The sequence below is a fragment of the Monodelphis domestica genome, chromosome 5 (genome assembly GCF_027887165.1).
Source record: "Monodelphis domestica isolate mMonDom1 chromosome 5, mMonDom1.pri, whole genome shotgun sequence".
Taxonomy (NCBI): Eukaryota; Metazoa; Chordata; class Mammalia; order Didelphimorphia; family Didelphidae; genus Monodelphis; species Monodelphis domestica.
The window spans coordinates 15617953-15642364 of NC_077231.1; the positions used below are offsets into that span (position 1 = coordinate 15617953).

The 24412-nt window shown below is 35.9% G+C and overlaps 1 protein-coding gene across 13 annotated transcripts in view; it reads left to right on the top strand.

The window, feature by feature from the left end:
- CCDC91 (coiled-coil domain containing 91) overlaps window positions 1-24412 on the top strand; it is a 481978-nt gene that overhangs the window by 59555 nt on the left and 398011 nt on the right. The gene's annotated exons all lie outside the window — the stretch shown is intronic.

Sequence of the window (24412 nt, forward strand, 5' to 3'; positions counted from 1 at the left end):
TGGATCAATTCACAACTCTACCAGCAATGCATTAATGCCCCAACTTTGCCACGCCCCCTCCAGCATTCATTACTTTCCTTTGCTGTCATGTTAGCCAATCTGCTAGGTGTGAGGTGATACCTCAGAGTTGTTTTGATTTGCATGTCTCTGATTATAAGAGATTTAGAACATTTTCTTATGTGCTTATTAATAGTTTTGATTTCTTTATTTGAAAATTGCCTATCCATGTCCCTTGCCCATTTATCAATTGGGGAATGGCTTGAATTTTTTGTACAATTGATTTAACTTCTTATAAATTTGAGTGATTAGACTTTTGTCAGAGGTTTTTGTTATGAAGATTATTTCCCAATTTGTTGCTTTCCTTCTAATTTTGATTGCATTGGTTTGTTTGTACAAAATCTTTTTAATTCAGTGTATTCAAAATTGTTTATTTTGCATTTCATAATTTTTCCTAACTCTTGTTTGGTCTTAAAATCTTTCCTTTCTCAAAGATCTGACAAGTATACTATTCTGTGTTCACCTAATTTACTTATAGTTTCCTTCTTTATGTTCAAGTCATTCACCCATTCTGAGTTTATCTTGGTGAAGGAAGTGAGATGTTGATATAAACCTAATTTCTCCCATATTGTTTTCCAATTTTCCCAACAGTTTTTGTCAAAGAGTTGATTTTTGTCCCCAAAGCTGGGCTCTATGGGTTTATTATAGACTGTCTCGCTGAGGTCACTTACCCCAAGTCCATTCCACTGATTCTCCCTTCTGTCTCTTAGCTATATTGTTTTGATGACCACTGCTTTATAGCATAGTTTGATAACAAATAAACTTTGTTATTTTTTTTTCTAATTCAGTAAAAATTTTTTTTGGTAGTTTGATGGGTACGGCACTAAATAAGTAAATTAATTTGGGTAGGATTTCCATTTTTATTATGTTAGCTTGTTCTACCCATGAGCAATTAATGTTGTTCTAATTGTTTAGATCTGACTTTATCTGTTTGAAGAGTTTTATAATTGAGTTAACATAGTTTCTGGGTTTGTCTTGCCAAGTAGACTCCTAAGTATTTTATGTTGCCCATAGTAACTTTATTTTTTAGAAAATTGTGTCTTTTCTGTTCTAGTAATAACTCTAGTACAGGAAGGCAAGGGCTAGGCATTCTATCTCTTTTTCTTAAACTTTGTTGGTAATATATAGAAATGATGATTTATGTGTTTATCTTATAACCTGCTGATGTTATTGAGAGTTGATGCTGTAGGACTGTGATGATGTATCTATGAAACATATACAAAGATGGCATACAGAGACCTCTCTGTGGGCATGCACAGATCCCTTGCTTGGCTGTCTGGGAGCCTGGCCCCTTCCTTCAAATGCAAAGGGTGGGGCATTTTAGGCTCTCTCCACCATTGCAAGAGCTGAGAATGGTGACTTTAAGGGGTAAGTTTTGGAGTTTTTGACTAATATATTATCCTTATGGTCGCCAGGGATTAATACAAATCCCAATAAAAATGCTCGAGTCAATTTAGGAAATTTATGGTGGTTTAATTAATATAGAGGGAAGGAATTGAGAAGAAGAGAGAGAGAAAGGGGTATAAGATTTTCAGAGAACTCAGGCATGACGCCTCCTCAGAAAACTAAAATTAGCTCATCTTCCTAAGGGATAGTGTTTTTGGAAATGTAAAGGAAAAGGGAATCAGCCTAAACTCTGAGAGAACTCAGGGAAGATGCCTCACCTGAACCATGCTATTGAGCTTCTCCCAGGACTGTATCAATGACGCTCACCACCAAACCCGGACAATAGCTGCAGCTATACCAAGGTGCCAAGACACTCAGCACCCTGCCACCAGCCACCTCTCCACCAAAAAAAGCCCAGAGAGAGGAAGTGACGTGAAATATGTAGACCATTTATTTATGTTACCTCCTGTGTCTCACATGTACCAATGGTAGACCAGAACTAAATGGAAAATTAGATGTCCAAATACAAAATTCAAGAAAAATATGAAAAGGTAAACCAGAAAAAAGGAAAAAAAAATTTAAGGGCTTCAGTAAGGTCAAATTGTTTATATTTCTGTATGGAAAAATTATATTTGTTACTCTCAAAAACTGTATTAATGGGGGCGGAGTCAAGATGGAGGCTTAGAAGCAGCAAAAGTTCAGACTTCTGAAAACCCTTCCTTACCAATCACAAACTGAATGCTCTTGGGGATTGAAATTCAAACTTAACAGGACAGAGGCGGGGAACCCTCCTGGACTCAAATCAAAAGGTAAGCACCCTAAAAGCCATAATCCGAGAACAGGTTTGGGTTGAGATAGGTAACCTTTAAATTCTGTCATGAGAAATAGAGAGCTAACTGAGTTTTTTGAGCAAGGAAGTTGACATGATCCCAATTTTACTTTGGAATGATTTACCTCATGGATGTGTAGATTGCTTTTGACATATGAAGTATAGGGTTTAGGAAGGTACTACATATTGTTTAGGAAAAATGTATCAAGGACTTGAATTAGTTTCATTGAAATTGGAGAGAAGGAGCAGGATCCAAAAATAGAAATGCCTATCAAGATATCAACAGCATGTTATAATTAGTGGCTCTAGGGATAAAAAGAAAAAGTCAACTATGACTCCACAATCTATATGTTCTATCCACAGACATATGAACTATGTATACATATTATACATATGTAATATATCATACTATCTTTATTCTCTATAAAATTATAGATTTAGAGGTAGAAAGATCACAGAGGCTATCTTTTCCAACTCTCATTTTAATAATGACAAAACTGAGATTAGTTTTGTTTTAAAAGGGGAATGAGGAGCACAGGGGTGGACATGCTGAACACAGGGGTGGTTGAGCTGAACACAGGGGCCTGTGCTCTAAGAAACCTCGGAGGCTGGGAAGAACTAGTCTGAGGCAACCTAAATTCACAGAAAACCTACCCATATCACCCAGACCCCAGGTCAAAAAGGAAAGGGGAATAAAACCACCAAAGGGATGGCTCACACGGCCCAAAATCAAACCTCCAGGAAAAAAGGGAAAAAGTTGACTATTGAAAACTTTTATGGTGGGAGTACCCAAGGAAAAGAAGAGAAAGAGGATGAAACCCAACCAAAATCAACATGCCTCTCCATATGGAAACTATCCACAGGCTCTGGAAGAACTCAAATTGGAGCTTACCCAAAAGATGGAAACCTTCTGGAAAGAAAAATGGGAGAAAGAGATCAGCAGTTTGATAGACAAGACTTCACAATTGGAGAAAGAGCTGGAAGCATCTATTAGAAGGGCAGACAAAGCTGAAAAGCAAAACCAGTCCCAAACGACCAGAATTAAGCAACGGGAAGACAGTGAGCTTGCAAAACAACAAGAATTAATAAAGCAAAGCGAAACAATTAATGAATTAGAAGAAAACATAAAATATCTCACTGAAAAGGTCACAGACCAGGAAAAAAGAGGAAGAAGAGACAACGTGAGAATTATAGGTCTGATGGAAAAACTAGAGATAAACAAAAACTTTAATGCTATACTAAAGGAAATTATAGAAGAAAATTGCCCACATGTTCTGGAGCAAGGGGGCAAAATAGAAATAGAAAGGGTTCATAGAACACTCTCTATACTAAATCCCCAAAAGACAACCCCCAGGAATGTAATCATCAAATTCAAGAGCTTCCAAGAAAAGGATAAAATCCTACAAGAAGCCAAGAAGAGGAGCTTCAGATATAGGGGGGCTCCCATAAGGATCACACAGGACTTAGTGGCTAACACACTAGCAGACCGCAAAGCATTGGACATGATATGTAGAAAGGCAAGAGAGCTGGGTCTCCAACCAAGAATCAACTACCCAACAAAACTGACTATATTCTTCCAAGGGAAAGTATGGGCATTCAACAAAAGAGAAGATTTCCAAGCATTTGCTTAGAAAAGACCAGAACTTGGTGGAAAATGTGATATCCAATCACAGAAAGCAAGAGAAACATGAAAAGGTAAATATGAAAGAAAGGGAAAAGGAGATAAATCTTATCTTTTTCTTTAAGTCAAACTCTTTTCTATAAGGATTACATTTACATCAAATTATATTTATTAATATGTGGGGAAAACGTATTGTGTAACTCTCAAAAATTGTATGCGCCATAAGAGTAGTTTGAAGAATCATGCATAGGGAAAGAATGGGGCATTAAGAAGATTTGGTGAAAGGGGGGGCAAAGTAAGAAAAAGGGAGGGGGGAAATGTTGATAATACTAACATTACTTCAAGAAATGGGGGGGGACTAAATAGAATAATCTTTCCCATACAAAGATACACATGGGAAGGGGAGGGGAAGAACTCTCATATGAGGAGAGGAAGAGAGCGTGAAGTGGTATTACTTAAACCTTACTCTCAGTAAAATCACCTCTGAGAGGGAAGAACATCTAGATCCAGTGGAATCCTGAATTCTATCTCATGCAACTGGGAAAGAAAGGAAAATTAAGGAGGGGTAGGGGGAGGAAGATAAAAAGGGAGGGAAGGAGAGGGGGGAGGGGAAGGGAGCACAAAAAGGGAGGGGCTAGAAAGGGAAGCATATTAAGGGAGGGGACTAGGGGGACTGACCTAAAGTAAATCACTGGTTCAAAAGGATATAGCTAAAGAAGAAAGGTCAGAACTAGGGGAAGATATTAAAATGCCCGGGAATCCACAAGTGACAATCATAACTTTGAACGTGAATGGGATGAACTCACCCATAAAATGTAGACAAATAACAGATTGGATTAGAACCCCAAACCCTACCATATGTTGTCTTCAAGAAACACATATGAGGTGGGTTGATACTCACAAGGTTAGAATTAAAGGATGGAGTAAGACCTCTTGGGCCTCAACTGATAGAAAGAAGGCAGGAGTTGCAATCATGATATCTGACAAAGCCAAAGCAAAAATAGACCTGATCAAAAGGGATAGGGAAGGGAAATATATTCTGTTAAAAGGGAGTATAGACAATGAGGAAATATCACTAATCAATATGTATGCACCAAATGGTATAGCATCCAAATTTCTAATGGAGAAACTAGGAGAATTGAAGGAGGAAATAGACAGTAAAACCATATTAGTGGGAGACTTGAACCAGACACTATCATATTTAGATAAATCAAACCAAAAAATAAATAAGAATGAAGTAAAAGAGGTGAATGAAATCTTAGAAAAATTAGAGTTAATAGACATATGGAGAAAAATAAATAGGGACAAGAAGGAATACACCTTCTTTTCAGCACCACATGGCACATTCACAAAAATAGATCATCCACTAGGTCACAGAAACATGGCACTGAAATGCAGAAAAGCAGAAATAATAAATGCAACCTTTTCATATCATAAAGCAATAAAAATATTGATCAGCAAGGGTACATGGAGAGGTAAATCAAAAATTAATTGGAAATTAAATAATATGATACTTCAAAATCAGTTAATTAGAGAAGAAATCATAGAAACAATTACTAATTTCGTTGAGGAAAATGACAATGATGAGATATCCTTTCAGACCTTTTGGGATGCAGCCAAAGCAGTACTTAGAGGAAAATTCATATCCATGAGTGCATATATTAAAAAATTAGGGAGGGCAGAGATCAATGAATTGGAAATGCAAATCAAAAAACTTGAGAATGAACAAATTAAAACCCCACCCCAAAGAAAACCAAATTAGAGATCCTAAAAATTAAGGGAGAAATTAATAAAATCGAAAGTGTTAGAACTATCAAACTAATAAACAAGACTAGAAGCTGGTACTTTGAAAAACCAGACAAAATAGACAAAGTACTGGTCAATCTAATTAAAAAAAGGAAAGAAGAAAGGCAAATTAAGAGCATCAAGGATGAAAAGGGGGACCTCACCTCCAATGAAGAGGAAATTAAGGCAATCATTAAAAACGACTTTGCTCAACTATATGGCAATAGATATACCAACCTAGGTGATATGGATGAATATTTACAAAAATATAAATTGCCTAGACTAACAGAAGGAGAAATAGATTTCTTAAATAATCCCATATCAGAAAAAGAAATCCAACAGGTCATCAAAGAACTTCCTAAGAAAAAATCTCCAGGGCCTGATGGATTCACCAGTGAATTCTATCAAACATTCAAAGAACAGGTAACCCCAATACTATACAAGCTATTTGATATTTGTTTTACCAAGTTCCTTTTATGACACAAACATGGTGCTGATTCCAAAGCCAGGTAGGCCAAAACAGAGAAAGAAAATTATAGACCAATCTCCCTAATGAATATAGATGCAAAAATCTTAAATAGGATACTAAATAGGTAACTAAAATCAGAAGGAAAGCAACAAATTGGGAAGCAATCTTCATAAAAACCTCTGACAAATGTTTAATCACTCAAATTTACAAAGAGCTAAATCAGTTGTACAAAAAATCAAGCCATTCTCCAATTGATAAATGGGAAAGGGACATGAACAGGCAGTTCTCAGCCAAGGAAATCAAAACTTTTAATATGCACATGAAAAAGTGCTCTAAATCTCTATAATCAGAGAAATGCAAATCAAAACAACTCTGAGGTATCACCTCACACCTAGCAGATTGGCTAACATGACAGCTATGGAAAGTAATGAATGCTGGAGGGGATGTGGCAAAGTAGGGACACTAATTGATTGCTGGTTTAGTTGTGAATTGATCCAACCATTCTGGAGGGCAATTTGGAACTATGCCCAAAGGGCAATAAAAGACTATCTGCCCTTTGATCCAGCCATAGCACTGCTGGGTTTGTACCCCAAAGAGATAATAAGGAAAAAAGTCTGTACAAGAATATTCATAGCTGCACTATTTGTGGTAGCCAAAAATTGAAAATGAGGGGATGCCCTTCAATTGGGGAATGGCTGAATAAATTGTGGTATATGTTGGTGATGGAATACTATTGTGCTAAAAGGAGTAATAAAGTGGAGGAATTCCATGGAGACTGGAACAACCTCCAGGAAGTGATGCAGAGCGAAAGGAGCAGAAGCAGGAAATTATTATACCCAGAGACTGATACACTGTGGTACAATCGAAGGTAATGGACTTCTCCATCAGGATCAATGCAATGTCTCTAAACAATCTGCAGGGATCTTTAAAAAAAAAGCACTATCTACAAGCAGAGGATAAACTGTGGGAGTAAAAACACCTATGTAAAGCAACTGCTTGACTACAGGGGTTGAGGGAATATGACTGAGGAGAGATTCTAAATGAACACTAATGCAAATACCAAAAACTTGGAAATGGGTTCAAATCAAGAACACATGTGATACCCAGTGGAATTATGCGTCGGCTATGGGAGAGGTGGTGGGAGGAAGGGGAGGTAAAGAAAATGATCTTTGTTTCCAATGAATAATGTTTGGAAATGACCAAATAAAATAATGTTAAAAAAAATAAAAAGATCTACGGGTGAGACCTATTGGAAATTTCTCACCTGTCACTATATTTATTATCTTAACAAAATGTTTAATTTATTATATTTTAACATTTAATAACTAATTTTACTACTACTACTGAAAAATGTTAGAAATTAACAAAAGGGGAATGAGAAAGAGGAACTGGTTTTGGGAAGAAGCTGGTGAATTCAGATTTGAATATTGAGGTGCTAGAGATACCCGAGTGAATCAAAATTTCTAGTTCTTGGTGTTTAGAGATGGAAGAGTTTACTTTCAGATCTGAATAGATTTTAGAATCAAGGAAGAATTTCAGTGGGGAAACTGAAGATTTGAACTTGGCCTTTTAAGAAGGGTAGTTATAACTGTTGGAGGAGGGAGGCATTGTAGAAATATAAAATAATGTTGATTAGAGGTATCAAATTAGGAAAATTTGTGTGGTGTTTGTGTTATGGGGTGCAGATGTGCTCCCCTGGGGTTCAGGAAGGATACCTTTTGCAAGAATGCAAGATTCCAAATCTTAGCTTAAAAACAAAAAGAGAAATTTATTATTTTAGAATGTAATGTTGAGAATAGCCAGAGGATAGCAACGTGGAACAGCCAGATGGGGAGTAGTTCCTTGGGAGGACAGCATGAATGGAAAGGCTGTTCTGCTGTGAGGACAGCATGGGTGGAAAGGCTGTCCTCCATATGACATCTGTTCCGGGGATTTTATACTCTTTACAACAGATGCTATGTCATGGTGTGGACGTGACCTAGAGTGCTAATCACTTAGGCATTTGGTGGGGTGAGGTGGTCATCTGACTGGGGTCTGCCTGGAGGCATAAAGATTCCTTAACAAACAGATATCTTGAGATGTAGCCTGATAGGATTGAGTATGTATAGCCTGGAGGTGCATCTCTCTGTCCATAATAGTTTGCCTGAGTTTCTGGGGGTACAATGCCCTCGTCATCTCTCTCCTCTCCAAATATGTAAAGGAAAATGGGCGATGGTCTTATTATTCTGTAACTTCTTCAGAGCTGAGAATGGCTGTAGAGTTGTCCCTGTCTAATGTTATGAAAGTGGGAGGTATTGACTGTAGACAATTGTCTAGGGCTTCAGGCTGGGATGCATTATTTAAAACATAGGAGAAGACCCAAAATTTAAGGAAAGAAATAGTTATGGTCAGTTAGTTAAGAGCTAAAGTAAAAGGCGTTAAGATAATAGGGAGGGAAAGACTGTGGGCACAGGGTCTTAGCGACATGTCCTCAGTGAATGCCTATGTCTTGGGTAGCTGGGAACCTGCTTGGAGATCTAAAGGATGTCCATTGACTGCTTCCCCTGATTGGCAGACAGGTCACAAGGGGGAGAGCCAGCCCGTAAGATAGAAGTGTAGAAACCAGGACTAGGGCAAACACTAGAACACCAGATAGGAACAGAGAAAATTAGTACAATAGCAATTGGCATTGCACATTTGCATTTGGGTATCTTAGCCAACAGACTCCATCTTCAGAAATCATCTTCTGACAGGAATAGATCCCTTTAGGAAATTGGATTCCTGAGTTTTTTTGCAGAGTTGGTATGTGATATTTCTGTTAAAGAATATCCTTTTGCGAAGTATACATTAGCTATAACATCTATAAACACTTGAGTAACAATATTTTACAGATGAATTTCTTTACCCCAGATTCTAGGGAAAATTCAAGAATGCTTTGAGCTATATTTTCAAGCTCAAGATCCAAACTTTAACTGTGGTAAATTAAGGCTACAAATACAAACCATCAATTAATAATCTTCACCTACTTCTCAAAGTATGTTCCCTAAGAATTTGAGAATTTTTAATTATTAACGTAATAGGTTGTTTGGGGAAATGGAAACTTTAAGTTTTACAGTTTGCATTATGTGCTGATTATGGGCATTTGTCACAAGGGAAAAGGGCCCAACGGGAAAAAAAAATATCAAGTGACAAAGGACACAGTGAGTAGCTTCGTATTCAATCCAAGGCTGTCACTCGCTTATGCCATTATTGTTTCACTTAAGGATTAGTAGCCTAGATGGTCAGAAGAGGTCCATTCCCAGGTGATCCCAGAATATGCCTCTGTAACCATCCCATGATGTTCTCTGTCCTTTGTGTATTTTGTCACCATTAGATCCCAGAAGCCTTATTTTTCCTTAAAGGACAAGTCTCACCCATTACAGCTCAGAGAAATTCTGCTCATCAGCAGTCCAGAAACAATTTTCCATACCCTCAAAGAAGCTTTTCTGACCATTTGCCCTCTTTAAGGATTCCTTAAAGCCTAAAGTCTACATTATAGCAATCATTGTTACATATTTTGGGAATAATTAATTTATCACAATTTAGTTACAAAACCTGAACAGGAATGTTGAATTCATTAGTATTACAGTAAATACAAATCAGGGCTAGATCATATCCTGGCCTTAGGCCATGTGAAAGAACTAAGACAAGATCAGTCAGGAATCTCTCTAAGGTATTTTTAGAGAAATTCCATAATTATGTGTGATTTTCCACATACATTAATTCTAGAAATTATCCCTATGTTAAAAATCCAATTATGAGAGCAGAACATCTATCTGTTCTCTTTCACATTCTCTCTCTCTCTCTCTTCCTTTAAAACCTTCTGCTTAAAAAGCAGAACACAACTTCCATTCTTTCTTTACCAATCAGCATACTCAAGCTTCATGGACTTTAGATCAAAATCCCTCTTTCTTCTGAATTCAAACCCAACATACCTTCTTCACCTTCTCTGACTTGCTTTTACCATCATAAGTCAATCAAACATTCCATTGATATAATTTCAATTGCTAATCGATAACCAAAAGAATTCTGATTTAAAGGATCATTGAAATACTGTATCTTTAGCATATTACTCATCAGTTATAAATTTCAGTTCTTAGTACAAATTGGTAAACTGAGGTAACCACTGAGTTGAACAAAATCGATAGTATAGTCCAATTCATAAAGAGCTTTGGTTTACATCCAAACAATACTTAAAATACATATTTTAGCAGCAACTCGCATAACTTTTCAAAAAAAGTTCATAAAGTATTTAGTATTACAGGATGTATTTTAAATTTAGAGGTTTGAAACCTTTTAAGGACTGTAAACCTTAAAGCAAGCCTTTTGACAAGCAGGCTGATTATCCGTTTTAGAGACCAAGAAGTTAAATGTAATAATAAAGTTAGTCCAACTTTAATACACTGGGATGAAAGCCATTGAGATGAAAACCATTTGATAATTTTAAACAAAAACCCATTTTTGGTAAGTTTAAACACTTAAATCCATTTTTTCCTCCTTTAAACCTCATATGATAGAAAGATAGAAAAGGATGGAATGCCCTCTTCTTGAGGCTATCCTGCTATCTATGGCTTTTCCATACAAACTGAAATTTCACTGTGACAAAATTAAAATTAGGATGTTATTTTCTAAACCCACATATATACATGATCACAATTTTGAAATAAAATACCAATAAATACCTCTAATAGACAGATTTAAGCATTACTTCTTTCTGGCTAGCAGACAGGGAAAGGAGATTTATCAGATCTTCTTATCTCCCTGTTTACCTTAAAACAGAAGATAATTAATAGGTTGTTCTACAAGTTGAAATAAAGCTTAGTTTTAAAAGTGGAAGACATTTAAAAATCCTAAAAATAGGGGTGTCTCACCAGTTATCTTTCTGTTCAGAATCAATCCTATTCCTCCCTTCAGTGGAGGAGGAAGGCAGGTCTGATCAGTGAACTGATAGCTTCCCAGTTTCCTTTTCCCTATCTCCACCTGAATTTCTCAGCGGGTCGTTGCCTTAAAATCTAAGTAAAGAGTAGAGTTTGGAGAATTGTGAGCCTAGTGAGGGGATAAAAACTAAAAGGTAAGAGGCTTCTGTCTATAAAATATATCCAATTGCCACCTGTTGTTAGAATTTAGGGTAACAAAAAGCCAATTTTCTCATTTTTTCCCCCTCGATGTTGCTCAGCTATTTAACATGAGAGAAAACAAACAAACAAACAAAATCCAACTGAATTTTCTCTCAGGCTGCTTAGATTTGATCTCTTCCCAATATGAGGGGCCTGCAAGCATGCTTCTTCCTTTGTCTTAATTGGGTTGGCTAGTCCCTATCTGGCTTGACCTCAGGCTGAAAAAAAAATTCAATTGTAAGTAGAGGATGGTATTACAATTTTAGGGTGCCATGGATAGACCATGCCTCTTGCTTACTAATAAGGATGTAATGTGGCCAGTCAACATTACAAAAAGAAATTAGTTGCTTTTTCTTTAAGCTGTTCAGTGTCAATTTTTTCCAATTTTTAAGTATATACCCCAAAGGGGAATATTGGGGTATGCTCTGTCTCTGTCCCATTTAGATGCAGAATGGCCAGTTCCACACTGAAGGGTCAACAACTTTGCGTCCACAGAGGTTGCCTGACCAAAAGCACTCAGTTTAACACTGAGGTGAGCACTCAGTTTAACACTGAGGTGATCCTTCCCACACACCAGAATGTCTTCCAGTATCAGAAGGGGAAACCAATAGACAGAACCCAAAATCCAGCGGCCAGATTGATCTGGGGCCGATGGGAGAGGGAGCACGAAAGAGTTCCCACCAAGATATTGCCCAAAAGATGGGGGTTTCAGGAGTTAAAGGCTCCTTCCTACCTGAGAAGCTGTGTCTTCGTGGACGATCAGGGGAACAGGAGTAGCTTTCAGGAGAGCCAAAAATGTTGGGAGCCAAAATGTTATGGGGGTGCAGATGTGCTCCCCTGGGGTTTGGGAGGGATATCTTTTGCAAGTATGCAAGATTCCAAAACTTAGCTTAAAAACAAAAAGAGAAATTTATTATTTTAGAAAGTAATGTTGAGAATGGCCAGGAGGATAGCAAGGTGGGACAGCTAGATGGGGAGTAGTTCCTTGGGAGGACAGCATGAATGGAAAGGCTGTTCTGCTGTGAGGACAGCATGGGTGGAAAGGCTGTCCTCCATATGACATCTGTTCCGGGGATTTTATACTCTTTACAACAGATGCTATGTCATGGTGTGGACTTGACCTAGAGTGCTAGTCACTCAGGCATTTGGTGGGGTGAGGTGGTCATCTGACTGGGGTCTGCCTGGAGGCATAAAGATTCCTTAACAAACAGATATCTTGAGATGTAGCCTGATAGGATTGAGTACGTGTAGCCTGGAGGTGCATCTCTCTGTCCATAATAGTTTGCCTGAGTTTCTGGGGGTACAATGCCCATGACAGTTTGGATTATAGGAAGTTATCCTGTTTGTTTTGTTGAGTGTGTAAAAGGGAAGTTTGGCATATGTCTGGAAAATTCACATTTAATTTATTTCATCTCAATTCAATGAATGATATATAAACACCATTTCTTTGCTAAGCCTTTCAAAACTTGGTTCCTTCCAACCAAATTTCCTGGTCTAATTATGCTTTTCTCTCTTTTAAACCCTGTAAAATCTAGTGGCATTGGTGGTCCGCTGTTCCTTATACACAAGGCTTTATCTCAATTCTTTTTCACATTTCTGAAATTCTGTCTCTTCTTATCTCTGCTTCCTGGATCCCTGTCTTTTTTCTAGTATCTGTTGGGATCTCATTGTTTGCAAGGAAACCTTTCCTAGTGCCCTTTAATCTCCCCCATTAGAATGAAAGCACTTTGAAGACAGAGACTGTTTCTTTTTTCTTTTTGATCTCTAGTGCTTAGTGGATTGCCTGGCATGTTGTAATCAGTAGTGATTTTATATCTGATTAGATATATTTGATTTCTTCATTTGAAAACTATTTGTTCATATCTTGTATCAATTGAAGATTGACTTATATCTTATATATTTTATATTAGGTAATGTTACTGAGTTGCCATAGAAAATATAGACGCTGGGATTGTTACTCAATTGACTTTTTATGCGCCTATTTGGAATGCTTGTGCCTAAATTACATTACTCACTTTGAGAAAAATAAAATTAATCTCCAATTTTTTTGTTTCTTACCACAATTTTTAAAAGTTTAATTAACTTTGGATTTTAATTCCTCTTTAGGTCATAAAATTTATATCTCTAAAGAGCATATACAATTATATAATTCTGAATATTTCTTGAAAGGACTTAACTGAATACAGTTTGAAGTAGCCCCAGAAAGACCAAAGATGTAAAAATTACCCCGTCCGAATTTTTAGGGGACAGACCTGGTTTTTCCTTCCCTCCAGGAGGACAAGATGTTTGGGCACATAACAAAATGCTTTCTGTTTAGTTTGGGTGGCAAGAGACAAAAGAGGAATTTTAGGAATATCAAAGAGCCAGTGAACTAACATTTGACTAAGTGAAGATAAACCCTCCTTGGATAACGGCGCCATCATAAATCTAAGATTTGTCCCTTGCCCCCTTCCTCACATTCCTGTGTTAAGGTTTGTTTGTTAGATAAGAACTCTATAATGTATATAATCTGGTCTTTAATGTCAAACCAATACAGTTTTCCATTAGGGAATTCTGCCCCAGCTGGTAGATTCTTATTTCTCTCTTTTATTAATGAATTACGGTTCCAATAATTGAAATTCTAGGTGTTTGAACTCATTTGTGAAGTGTCCCACTTTGTTTTCCAAATGGGAATCAAAGATGAGAACATGAAATTTCTCCTTCATAACTTTTTTTTTATGGACTAAGGATTTTTTATTAATGTTTATTGATTAAGTTCACTTTTCATTTATGATTAGCAATACTTGCATAATTTGAGTTCTAGGTAAATATTTATTGAGTGATTGTTAAGTTGTCAATTTACCCAGAATTGTATAGCTAGTGACTTCTTCTGCCCCTTTCCCATTCATTTACATTAGCAAACAAATGATTGACTAGACCTAAAAGACCTTTTTTTAAGTAATCAGAGAAGTATATATTATGAAGATTTATTATTTCAGCTTTAAAGGGTAGAGACAATAAAAATTAAGACATTTGAATTGGATTTCTAAAAACATTTAATCCCTCTTGCGTGTCACAGCCCTGTAGATAAATGATAACAAATTATGTGCCCAATAAATTTTTTCTTCTCCAGGATCAATCCTTTTATGATCTGATTTCTTATGTGCCCTACTGTAGAGGGGCTATAGATTGTTAATATTCTCACTAAATGTGGCACCCAGAATTGAAGAATGACATTCTATCTGTAGTTTGTACAAGGTAAAATGGAAAAACGATCATTTTGATCTGATTAATACAGCTTTAGATTACATTAATATAGCTTCAGGTTACTTTGACATTTTTATATGCCTTGATTCATATTGAGCTTGTAGCCCTATAAAACTCCAAGGATATAAGATTGTTGTTAATTATCACTCTTTCATCCTCTAGTTATTCAGTTGATTGAAAGGAATTGTTGGTAGTGGAAAGAATTTAGGATGTGCAGTTAGAATAAATGGGTTCGTGTCTTGGTTCTATTACTTATTTACCTGTGTAATCTTGGCCAACTCCTTTAATCTCTGTACTTTTCTTGATAAAAATAAAGGTATTTGGACTAAATAATCTAGCTCTAAATCTGTGATGCAATGAGCCTATGGTTTTTAAACCTAATTTTGATGTTGTATTTTATCTTACTTAAGTATCAACATTTTATAATTGATGATCTAATTCTTTTAGATCTTTCCAAATTCTGATTCTGTCATGTAATGTATCCTTTCTGGTTTTTTGTCATCAACCAGTCTATTTTTCTCTGAGTTATGGCAGAGGACCATGGGAAGCCCTGTGGACCTCCACAAGAGAACTTTTTCTAAGTTAACATTCTTCCTTCCATTCTTTGATGATGAGGATTGTGGTGATAAAATGGAAGCTTCATTATTTATGAATTCCCATAACTATAATATCATGAAAACTGTTTTTCTATCTTTTCCACAAGGATGTCCTGAGGCAAAATCCAGTTTATGGCTGTGACATTCCTTTGTTCTGTAATGTGTGTCAAGAAAAAAGCAAGTGATAAAAGACATGACTTGTTCTTAAGGAATCCACACTTGATCATCTCTAATTCCTTTTCTAAGTATTCACAAGTCATCCTACAATTTAGAATAATAAATATTAGAACTTTACTCAGAATTGAAGTCAGTCTTCTGTAATTGATAGAATCCATTTCCTCCCTTTTTTGAAAATTAGGACATCTGCCAGCTCCTAAAAGTTTTGTGATGTTTCTTTCATCTTTCCTAGGTTTTAGATTAATTAATATATTAAAAGGATTAAAATATTAATAATAAAAGTTAATTTAGTTAACTTCTCTGTTTTTAGGATTGAATGCACTAGCATATATCTCATATATCTAGATAATTGAGGTTATACATTAGTACTACATTATACTTCTATTCCAGTATTATGATTTGGTTCTAGTTTTCATTAACCATCTCTTCTTCTTGCCTAAGAGATTTGCTATATACTATCACTATGATATCACCTCTGCTGGTCTTGTTCATGGGAAATTCAGTGGTACAGTGAATACAGCACGAATTTACAGGGAGACCTGACCTGGGTCCAAATTTGACCTTAGGCACTTATTTAGCTATGCTAGGCTAATCACTTAAGCAATGACTGCCTCATTTTTGTCATCTGTAAAGTAAGGATATATATATATGTGTGTGTGTGTGTGTGTGTGTGTGTGTGTGTGTGTGTGTGTGTGTGTGTGGAAATACACATACACACATAAATGCCATGAAGATGACACTTTATAGTTCTGTTTCTAGCTTTTCATTGTAATAATGGAATGAGAGCATCAGGAAAGAGAACATTCAGAACCTGAGGAAGGAGGAAACCTTAGAGATCACTTAGTACACTTCCCCTTATCATCTGAAAGGGTATAAAAATACAGATATATGAATGTCGGTGATTTGTTTGTATTATAGTTTGAAAAGGACATTTCACATAAAAACCAGAAAAAAGGCATTTTGTCTATTTACAAAGATCATTGATACTGTTCAACCTCTGAGATTGAATTACTAAGTGAAGAAATGGAATTTTTTTCATATATATTTCAATATGCATTTATATGCATATATACACAAATAGATCTGTATGTGCTCTTACAAAACACAAATATATTTGTGTTAGTTTCTTCCTGGATGCTTTTGAGGGGAGAAGGGAAGCATGGTAACCTAAATGAACTTTTTTTCTGGAAGACCTAATTATCCTTAGGTTGTGTCCATGGTTTTTGAGAATAGTATTTTGCTTTCATAGTAAGTATTTTCTTTTAATATTGTTTGTGATTTTTTTCCATATTATCCTTCATTTCTCTGTATTTGCATTTCTAAGTGATTCTTTATCTCTCCTTCCCTCTCTCCCATCTCTCTCACTTTTTGGTGAGACTTGCTATCTTAGATTTGAATTTTTCTGTTTTACCCATTATTTTTGCTATATAAATCATATATTTTGCTCTCATAATTATCATTTCTCTTTTGAGCCATTCGGGAACAGCATGTTATCCTCAGATTCCACATGATTCTCTCATCAAGTGTAGATGCCTGAATGTGCTAGATCTGGAGTCATATTTCCTTCTGTTCTTAATGCTTTACCCATTGGTCTCTCTGCTTGTTTTTAAGGTTTTTGAGTTTTCTTCTCTCTGAGATCCTTGGTAGTTTCAATTTTCTTTTCCTTCTGATTTTCCTCTATTGAGGAGAAATTTCCATGTTTTTTCTATACTTTACCCATACTTTCTGTGCCTCCTTTCATGGTGCTTTCCTTGGGGACTTGATTTCACAATATCTTAGTCTACTCTCACATTGTATGGTTCCTCAGCCTTAGATCTCTGCCCTAAGGAATTTTGGGCTGACAAAATTGGCCACAGTTGAATGCTAAACTTTATTTCAGGCTTCCTGCAGTATTTCAGTGACTCTTCTCTCAAACCCCCCAGCCTCCCGTTTTCCTCAACATTGCCATGCTGTCTCATCCCTCTCCGAACTCTGTTACTCATTTCTCTAGCTCTGCATCAGCAGTTTAGAGCTTTGCAGTGTTGATACTACAGGGTTATCTACTTAGTGGTATTATCTTCATTAGTGCTAGGTGACTATTCTGCTACTCCCCTCACCTTCTGATCTGGAAAGACTACAGCCATGCTGGCTGGCTCTTAAGTCACAGCAAACTTCTACTTTAGAGTAAGAGTCTTCATAGCAATGGAAGGGAGAGAGAACTGCCGTGGAGAGGTTTTATTGCCTGCTCATGTTGGGTCTTTCAGTCTGCTAGTAAAACCTCTCCACTGGTAGTGTGGGAGATGGGGAAGGAATATTGAGTTCATAGTTGTGATTTTTATTTTTTATCATTCTTTAAAAATTTTTTCCATTTCAATTTCTCTTCTCTTTACCCCTTCCTGAAACGATAAACAATATGATGTAGAATTTACATGAGAAATCATGTAGAGCATTTTTCTACTGTAGTCATTTTGTAGAAGAGATCTAGAACAAAAAGAAAAAAGAAGAAAGTAAAATAGAGTATATCTTGCTGTGCACGGAGTTTCCATCAGCTCTTCCTCTGTAGGCAGATGGTATTTTTCATCATGAGTCTTTGGGATTGTATTAGATCACCAATTTGCTGAGAAAAGCTGGATAGTTCATAGTTGTTTATCACATCGTGTTGCTATTAATTTGTAAAAAGTTCTGGTCCTGCTCAATTCACTTTGCATCAGTTTGTATAGGTCTTTCCAGGTTTTTCTGAAATCATCATGCTCATCTTTTCTTATAGCACAATACTATTCCATTACAATCATGTATTTAGACCAACATCTTATACTAAAAATACACCAAGATAAAATCAAAATGAATACTTGATCTAGAAATAAAGGGTGACACCATAAACAAATTAGGGGAATATGGAAAAGTTTAATTGTCAGACTTATGGATATGGGAAGAATTTATGACCAGACAAGACAGAGCAAATAATGAAAACTGAAATAGATAATTTTAATTTGTAGTAGTAGTCTCTCAGTAACTGAGGATGACGATTGTCTTTGTGTGTTTTCATCTATGATAGATGAGTGTGCACAAAGACACTTGTGCGTGAAGGAGATTTAAGTGGAAAAGTTGATGCACAGAGACAGGCCCACTCTACGAAAAGTCGTTACACCTGGAGACTTCCTCAGCTGCATTGGATGGCCGTGTTGTCCTTTGTGCTCCAACACGTCCTGAGCACTCCACAGTGCTTTGCTGCGTCGCTCTCTCAGCCATTGAACCTTCTTATTGGTTTCTTCCGTCTGTTCAGCCGAAGCAGTCTTCACATGCTGGGTGAGCAAAGCCCTGGTTCACCAGGGGTCGACAACCCGATGGCTACCCTCACAAGGTTTGGCCGGCCTGTCGAAGCCGTTGCCCGGGGTGTGGCCACTGCCGCATGCTAGCAGCTACTGGGAGCCACAAGTGAGATCTGGGTGTCAGGTGGGGGTCAGAGGCTGGAGAACTGCCCTAGAAGGGCACGACAAGCCCTCCATACCAAAGATACTACCCCTCCCTGAACACCCCATACACCCCTAATTACATCAAATTAAAAAGGTTTTCTATAAACAAAACCAATGCAAATAAGATTTAGAAGGGAAAATTGGGAAAAAGTTTTTATGTCAGAGACACTGGCCTTATTTCTCAAATATATAGAGAATAAATCACATTTGTAAGAAAGGAAGGCATTCTCCAATTGATAAGTGGTCAAAGGATATGAACAGTTCTTAGATGATGAAATTAAAACTATAGTTATATGAAAAAATGGTCCAAATCACCATTGGCTAAAGAAATCCAAACTGAAACATCTCTGATTATATTAGGTAATATTAGATTGCCCAATATGACCAAAAAAGAAAAAAATGATGAATGTTATCAGGGATGTAGGAATATTGAGATATTGATACAGTGTTGGTGGAACAATGAATTGCTACAACCATTCTGAAGGCAATTTGTAACTATGCCCAAAGGATCATAAATCTATGCATACTGTTTGACCTAGCAATACTACTATTGAGGTCTGTATCCCAAATAGATCAGAGATAGGGGAAAAGGACTTATTTACAGAAAAATATCTTTAGCAAATCTTTTTGTAATGGCAAAGAACTGGGAACTGAGGCAGTATCCACCACTTGGGGAATGACTGAATAAGTTGTGGTATGTACTTATAATGAAATACTACCATGTCATAAGAAATGATGAACAGGATGAGTTGAGAAAAACCTGAAAAGACTTACATGAATTGAAAGTGAAATGAGCAAAACTAGAACAGTGTATACTGTAATGCAAATACAGAACAGTGATCAACTGTGAGAGATTAAATTATTATCAGCAAAATAATATTCCAAGATAACCCCAAGAAATGCATGATAAGAAATGCTATCCAAGGCCAAAGAAGGAACTGTTGGAACTTGATTGCAGATCAAAATATGTCATCTTCCATTTTATTTCCTTCATGAGGTTTTTTTATTACATGTGTGTTATGTTTTCTGTCATGGAATGGGGAATATGGAAATACATGAAAGTACTACGAGAAAACATGGGTATAACCAATAGCAGACCATTTCCTGCCTCAGGGATGAGAGGGGGAATGGAGGAAGGGAAAGAATCTGAATCAGAAAATAATTACAAAAATTATTTCTAAATATAATCTTAAGTTATGTGCCACACCTTATTCAGCAATACTCTGCTGGATATCTCCCTATCATTTCTAATTCTTTGTTACCATAAAAGAGCTGCAATATTTTTATATAAATAGGTCTTTTTTCCTTTTTTTTTCTTTTTTAACTCTCTTTGTGATTCAGACTTAATAGTGGTATTGCTGGATCAAAGAATCTTTGTGCATAGTTCCAAATTGCTTTCCAGAATAGTTGGATCAGATGTGAATTCATTTAAAAAAAAAGTATTCTAGATGATGGAAACTTCTGAAGCTGCTTTATCTTTGGTCCATAATTTCTATTTTGGAGAGGTTTGAGAGCTTGTAAAGAGGAAAATAAGTCTAGTCTTCTATCTTGTAGCTCCTGTGACCTAGAATTTCAACAACTTGACCTTTCAATGTTTTCTAGTAGTATAATTAAACATGTATGGTTATTAAGTAGATATACCCCAAAGGTGAATTTACATATTTTTTAAATACTAAATTTTTTCAAAGCTACAGTAGGTATATATATATATATATATCAGTTTATACGTGACAAAAATAAAATAACTTTAAATAATGTGGGTGATTCTGCCTATCTTTTACTCATTGATTTGTGAGATGTAATAATTATATAATAGGAAATGTGAGTATAATTATACTTTGGAGTGAAGACCTTTTATTAGTTTTCTTGTAGCTACATCTTTATTACATATTTTTGTTTTCTTCTAGAAGTTCTTGATTATACCTCCCTTTTTGATCAATAGTTTAACTGAGAGATATGAAAAATGAAATTTTTTCCATAGCAACCATCTCATATCTTTTTGCTCTCTAATATAGACTGACTTTTAAAAGAGATTCTAGCTCCTTTCCATCTTTAAATAAACCCATTTCAAATACCTGTAAAATAAGGATGTGGCTTTATTTTACAGTTCTTTGTTACAAATATACTGGTGATAATTAAAAATCTAAAAATTTATGATATCTTTCCTTTACTGTTTTGTATTAGGCAGTATATATTATTAGTACATGTATAATGTTTTTCAAGCATCAAATACATGTTTTTGAGTGCAAAAGCAGATGTTCTTAACCAGATGTCTGTGAACAATATAAAAAACTTGTTTGGGGGGTATAAATATCTTTCAATATAATTTGTTTCTTTTATAATCCTATGTATTCAAAAACATCATTCTGAGAAGAAGTCTATAAGCTTCACCAGAATGTCAGAGAAGATCCATGACAAAAAATATTAAGAATCCTACTTTGAGGATTCCTTTAAAGGAACAACTAAGAAGGGAGATATAACTATCTGAATTTTAATGTATAAATACTATTATAAATGCCCGGGGTCACACAGCTAGGAATTGTCTGAGGCCAAATTTGAACCTAGGACTTCTCCCGTCTCTAGACCTGGCTCTCAATCTACTGAGCCACTCAGCTGCCCCCCACAAAATTAATGTGAACTTCATTTTAAACTAACCCCTGTAAAAAGTTTCTGGAAGTCTGTTTTTATATGTGTATATATATGTGTGTGTGTATATATTTTCATATATATATTTATATATATATAGTTTTAAACTGCTATGTATGGATGGTTTGCTTAACTTGAAGTTTCTGGAGACATATGGTTTTGTCTCATCAAATTGTTAAGTTTTGGGCAATGGGACAATGCTAGTGTCATATTATGTCTTTCTATGATGATTCCTTTCAGTAATGTTTAACTGTCTACATATTTAATTTTTGTATCACTTACTATCATGTTTCTTTGAAAAGAAAAAAAAGATCCTGAAAGTTACCTAGTTTAATAACCAAAAAATAACTCCCATGGGAAAATGTTTCACAATTTTTCGTTTTACCACCTTTAACATTTTGGTGGTTGTTAAGTTACAATTAGAGATAGGGAAGAAGACTATGATTTTTTTTTCATACTTGAAACCCATTTTATGTATTTATTTTTATCTTTTTAATTTTATTTAGTCAATTTAGAACATTATAACTTGGTTACAAGAATAATATTCTTTCCCTCCCTCCCCTTTCCCCCACCATTCCCGTTGCCGCACAATTCCACTGGGTATTACATGTGTCCTTGATCAGAACCTATTTTTACGTTGTTGATGTTTGCATTAGGATGTTCATTTAGAGTCTACATCCCCAGCCACATCCCCTCGACCCTTGTAATCAAGCAGTTGTTTTTCTAATGTGTTTCTACTCCCAGTTTTTCCTCAGAATGTGGATAGTGTTTTTTCTCATAGATTCCTCCAGGTTGTTCAGGATCACTGCATTGCCATTAATGGACAAGTCCATTACATTTGATTGTACCACAGTGTGTCAGTCTCTGTATACAGTGTTCTCCTGGTTCTGCTCCTTTTACTCTGCATCAATTCCTGGAAGTTGTTCCAGTCCCCATGGAAGTCCTCCACTTTATTATTCCTTTGAGCACAATAGTATTCCATCACCAACATATGCCACAATTTGTTCAGCCATTCCCCAATTGAAGGGCATCCCCTCATTTTCCAATTTTTATGCCACCACAAAGAGCGCAGCTATGAGTATTCTTATACGTGTCTTTTTCCTTAGTATCTCTTTGCAGTGTTATGGCTAGATCAAAGGGCAGACAGTCTTTTAGCATCTTTTGGGTATAGTTCGAAATTGCCCTCCAGAATGGCTGGATAAATTCACAACTCCACCAGCAATGCATTAATGTCCAGATTTTGCCACATTCCCTCCAGCATTCATTACTTTCTGTTTCTGTCATGTTAGCCAGTCTGCTGGATGTGAGGTGATACCTCAGAGTTGTTTTGATTTGCATCTCTCTGATTATAAGAGATTTAGAACACTTTTTCATGTTCTTATTAATAGTTTTGATTTCTTTATCTGAAAATTGCCTCTTCATGTCCTTTGCCCATTTATCAATTATGGAATGGCTTGATTTTTTGTACAATTGATTTAGCTCTTTATAAATTTGAGTAATTAGCTCTTTGTCAGATGATTTTTATTATGAAGATTTTCCCCCCATTTTTTTGCTTACCTTCTTATTTTGGATGCATTGGTTTTGCTTGTACAAAACCTTTTTAATTTCATATTTTTTAAATTTCATATAATCAAAATTATTTATATTACATTTTGTGATTTTTTTTCTTGCTTTTGTTTGGTTTTAAAGTCTTTCCTTTCTCAAAGATCTGACATGTATACTATTCTGTGTTCACCTAATTTGCTTACAGTTTCCTTCTTTATATTCAGGTCATTCACCCATTCTGAGTTATCTTGGTGTATGTATGGTGTGAGATGTTGATCCAAGCCTAATCTCTCCCGTACTGTCTTACAATTTTCCCAGCAGTTTTTATCAGTTAGTGGATTTTGGTCCCAAAAGCTGGGATCTTTGGGCCTATCATAGACTGTCTTGCTGATGCTGTCTCATCTGAGAGAGTTCTATAGAACAAGAGTTTTAAAGCAACTTGTCTAGGGTCACAAAATCAGTGTTAATCAAAGCTTCTTTAAAAATCAAGTCTTCTTTAAGAACAGCTCTTTGTTAACTCTGTCACTGCCTCTTATTTCTAATGTTAATTTAAACCTACAACTAAAATATGGAAAGATAAGTATCCATTCTCTGATTATTTAATGGGAGTGTATTGAAATAACTTTTGGGATAAATACTTTTCTAATTCCTGTTGTTTGATTTCTTCAGATATTATAGGGAAGTTGAGCAGAGTAAATTCATTGAATTGATTCTAGCTGGTAGTAGGTATTTTACAATTGATTGAGGTAGACTCTGAGATCAGTACTGTTTATGTAATTGCCCATTTTTAATAGCTGAATGGACAAGTTGGCTGAAATTAGCTACTTCATCACTTGTAGGTACTGGATATCAGCTATAGATTAGTTCTAATTAATGAGCCAGCAAATTTAATCTATCACTGAGTGATTTTCTCAGTCACATGAAAAACCAGGTGTGTGTTTCAGTATTTCAATTCTTCCATAATTCCTTAGGTAAAAGTCTCTTTTAGCAGTTATGTAGCTTTAGTGTGTGTTAGTACCAGTTACTTTTCTTACCCAATTAGGACAACTAAGAGCTTCTACTCTCTGATTGCCTCTTTATCTATTGGTACATGTTTAATAGGGACACCCATGGAGAGAGGAATTTGGGACAATTTTTGTATGTTTTTCTCATTTTTATTTTCCCATGAGTAGCCCATCATGTCTTGATTTATCTTGATCAGCCTAGTAACTTGCTCCACATTTTTCCAAAAGTGCAAAGCAGTTTCAGCTAAAAATACACATATTAGAATCTTCCAAAAGTTGTGGCCACAGCTCAAAAATGCTGATCAATTTTGAAAATCTAAATCAACTCTGGCCATGAAGCATAGGGAAGAACCTTTTGTGGTGAGGACATATTTCCAAAAAATTCACCACAGTCCTGTTCTTAGCTGGGGTTTGTGCTGATGTTGCCAGATAACTGAGGAATAGATGCAAAAAGCAGGAAGCAT